We start from the raw sequence: 3,991 nt of genomic DNA on the forward strand, positions 1-3,991 counted from the left end.
TGTATATTATATTATATTAAGGGGGCATATGACAGTGGGGCATATGACAGTGGGGCATCACCTTAGAAGAGAGGGGAGAGATATGACAAACTTTAAATGTATGAAAACTGGCTCCTAGATCAACCCCAAATTTGTTAACCCATGCCATAAACAAATATTTGTCAAAATATTTGTACAGAATATATGGAATACGTGTTTTCTATCATAAAATCCGACAGAACACAGAAGGCTGCACTTCTTAAGGCAGCATGGACTTACGAAGGAAGACTACAAAAATCTTCTTGTCTAACTATTGGGTTTGATTAATAAAACGTGGTAAAGAATTTACTGGTGTTCCCTTAAAATAACCAATTCATTGAAACCTAACTTTGGGTGGATTGTAGAGTTCACCGGTGGACGAAGGACAAATTGCCTCAACTGCTAGATAAGGAATGAAAAGTTGCAGGTGAAGTAGTTCAGACTTCTGTGTTGAGGCACTGCTTCAGACGACGAATAAGACAGAAAATGATGTACTGAAAGGTTCCTTTTTGGTTGAGGACGTGGTAAGAAGAGGAAGGATATCAATCATATTACTCATATGCTTTTTAAAGTGATATAGAGCATCCAGAATCCACCTAGTAAAGATAAGTGACTAATGCTATAGAACACATTCAATGGCACAATAACACATCTAATAACCGTGAAACCGGTATACTACGTTATATCTATTTCCCAAAAGAGTTGCTTTAGAAAACGGAGTGGGTGCTGCTTCCAGTGTGATAGAAAATAAGAAACTGGCTAAAATATTATTTATTGAAGCAATATGCTAAATCGGTGCGATGTCTAGAAATCACATGGGAGTAAATTACAGGACTTCACTACATTGCCCATCCCTCAGTAAAATTAATGCAGGGGGTAGTATCCAAATGTGGCAATAGCGGGCACAAAGGTGATGAGCACAATACTCAAAGAAGTATACTATACAACCACAAAAACGGTTTTGTTGCTAAGGCATTAGCAGCGCTTGTCAAATGCAAGCGTTTGTTTGTAATCGTGTGTCAGTTTATGTGTTTATGTAACATTCAAATGGCAAATTCCATCCCCACGTTACATGATCACGCGGTTAAATACCCAATATAGTGCTGTGTTTGGTGACGGGTCTCTAATTTCAGGAAGATCGTGAATACATTAATGAAAGTTAAAAAAAAAGGGCTGTTAAAAGAACAGATACTTCCAAGAGTGACTGAAACAAGAAGAAATATGTCAAAATTAACTGCACAAAAGAGTGGAAAACGCAACCACATGAAACAAAGTATAACATATAAATATAGTACAAAGTATATATATATATATATATATATATATATATTTATAGTACTCTCTATACATTCACCTACTAAAAATGCGTGTGTGTACACCGAAGTGGGCACCATAATTTACTGCAGCTACCGAATAAATGTTACCTCCATACAGGGCTGCACTTAACCACTTAAAAGCCACTCATTTGCAGTATCCTGAAACAGTGTGAAACGCCTTCATATCTCCAGAGATGCTACAGTGGGAAGAAGCTGTCAAAATAGTTTATGGTAACATATGGACCTTTAACAACGGGTGTGCCATCTGCTGTTACATATAACACGCTGGGTGTCATGAGATCGTTTGGGTCATTCCCAGGTGATAATAAATGTTATGTAGTTATGGACAGTAAAGTTTAGGCTGAAGTGCCTGCTGGTGCGCTGACACACACACAAACTGACACACACAACGACAACATGGAAGACACACTGCCAGAAGCCACATAGTTTGTGTATATGACAACCTCGATATGTTAATACTGGGGTGGGATTAAAAAAAATGGTGAAACCCCTCACATGCATAACTTCTTACCCAGCCCAAACGCGCCGGAGGTAAAGCAGACGCTGCCCCTTAAACTCCACAACCAGCGGGGCAAAATTAATCGTCCTCCCAAGGCCTCTCCTCTCAGTTGCCAAGCTGAAGCATACTGCCCAACATCACTTCCGGGACAGACGCAGATCGAACGTTAACACGTCACCGCGGCGACGCAACGTCATCATCAGCCGTTGTGTACAGACAGTACGGGCCATGTTGGGTGAGGTAATCGAAATGTGTAGGTTGGAGTGTGTTATATATATATATATATATATATATATATATATATATATATATATATATATATCTATATCTATATCTATATCTATATCTATATCTATATCTATAGATAGACTTAAAAGTATAATACGCTTAAAGATGATAATCGATTCTTTATAGTAGGTATCGGTTTGTAGTTTATAACTGGATGGAGACAAGGTTTTCTTTATTATTTCATACTTCATAGACAGGAAACGATACATATTTTAGTTAATTAGATGGAACTCTTGCTTGGCAAGTATTCATTTTTCTTTTTGTAGCTTTTCTTTTGATTTTTTTTTTCTTTAGTACAACGTTCTTTATCACACATAGATGAAAATCTCCAATAAAAGTCTTGAAAGTTAAAAAGAAAATATATAATAAATTCAGGCACATTAGAGCAAATGTAGTAAGACCAGAAATGTGATGTTTCTGGATACTTTCTTATGCTATTTACTATTTAAATATGAAAAATTACGACAAAACAATGAAAACAACGTCACTTAGTGGTTAGTACCCTCTGATACGATTACACCCTTCCCATATTAAAATACGCAGTATAATACCTCTGTGTCACTTACCGATGAATAGCTTCTCTGACCAAGCCCAATCCAAAGACATACGTTTTAGGCTTATAAATAGAATATAGGGTACCGTAGGGTCCCCTAAAACTCACTGCCCCATGCATTTTTCATACGCGGTGATGACTTCATCACACAAACCTCTGCATTTTAATAGCAAAGCTTTGTGTCGCATATTGATTGAACCCTCTTATACCCCTGACTGTGTGCAATGCAATAGCTCCGAAGTAGGGGATAGGACTCCACAGGGATCCCTCAAATCCCTCAACCGCATTGCCCGTATGAAATTCTTAGACATTATGCCTAGACTCCATCATTTCAGGCATCCAAACTAGGATAACTTGGTTGTGTCCATTGCTACCTTGTGATGTATTGAAGCAGAACACAGGAATATTACATCATATCCAGGCCTTCAGCTTCAATATGTCACAAGACACATCTGGTGGGCCAGTCAGGGGAGATCCTCTGATCTCTCTAAGCTACCCATGATCCCCACTCCCCACAAACCATAAAATTGGTTATGTCCCATTTAAAATGGGATGGTTAGGAAGTGTGTTCCACCTGCACTGCATAAACTGTTCCAGATTGGGATAAATGTGTTGGGGTGTGTGTGTTTCAAAGATACTTTGTAAAAGAAGGCATACAGATCCAGAGGAATTTATAAGGAGGCATGTATTAGGTATCTGAATGCAAACGCTAGACTGGGAGAATCAGGCATATATTGCAATACATTTAAAACCAAGCAAAAGCGTATAAGAACTGAAGAATTTGTCCACAAGAAAAAAAAATGCAAAAATAGGTGCAAAAAAATTATGAAAACACCACAAAAAAATAAATGGTCAAAAACAACAAATGTACTGGTCACCAAACTCCCTCAAAAGCACTTTAAACAAATTGAAAACGTAATTGTCACCAAAAAAAGAAGAAAAAAAAGGTTGACTTTTAACCGGAAGAGGCATGTTTACTGTGGGTGCCATTGTAGGCAGAGCAAAAAGCCACCCCCTCCACAGCCGTCGTCCTCACTGCAAAGGGCCGGGATGTGCACCTTTAAAGATGAGCCAACACAGCATCTGTAATGTAAATGAGTTGGTTTGGGAGATCAGAGATCTCACTTGTAACCATCCCATGGAACAGACACACATCGCGAAGTCTGCCCAAGAGGGCCACTCTAGGTCTAGTTGGTCTACACCAAAATACCTTGCTAATTACATTGAGAGATTATGCTGGGTAAAAAAATTGATGTAAACATTTTTTCTAGAAGCTCCAGATTGGGGCCGAACAAT

At 38.4% G+C, this 3,991-nt stretch overlaps 1 protein-coding gene across 1 annotated transcript in view; it reads right to left on the minus strand.

The window, feature by feature from the left end:
* The window catches only part of DNAJC14 (DnaJ heat shock protein family (Hsp40) member C14), an 11,601-nt gene extending 9,585 nt beyond the window's left edge, over positions 1-2,016 (minus strand). Inside the window, exon 1 of the mRNA XM_053455650.1 lies at positions 1,867-2,016. The gene's annotated coding sequence lies outside the window, so the exon portion shown is untranslated. The remainder of the gene's footprint in view (positions 1-1,866) is intronic.
* Between the last annotated feature and the right edge of the window lie 1,975 nt (positions 2,017-3,991).

This window comes from Spea bombifrons, chromosome 2, assembly GCF_027358695.1.
Source record: "Spea bombifrons isolate aSpeBom1 chromosome 2, aSpeBom1.2.pri, whole genome shotgun sequence".
NCBI lineage: Eukaryota > Metazoa > Chordata > Amphibia > Anura > Pelobatidae > Spea > Spea bombifrons.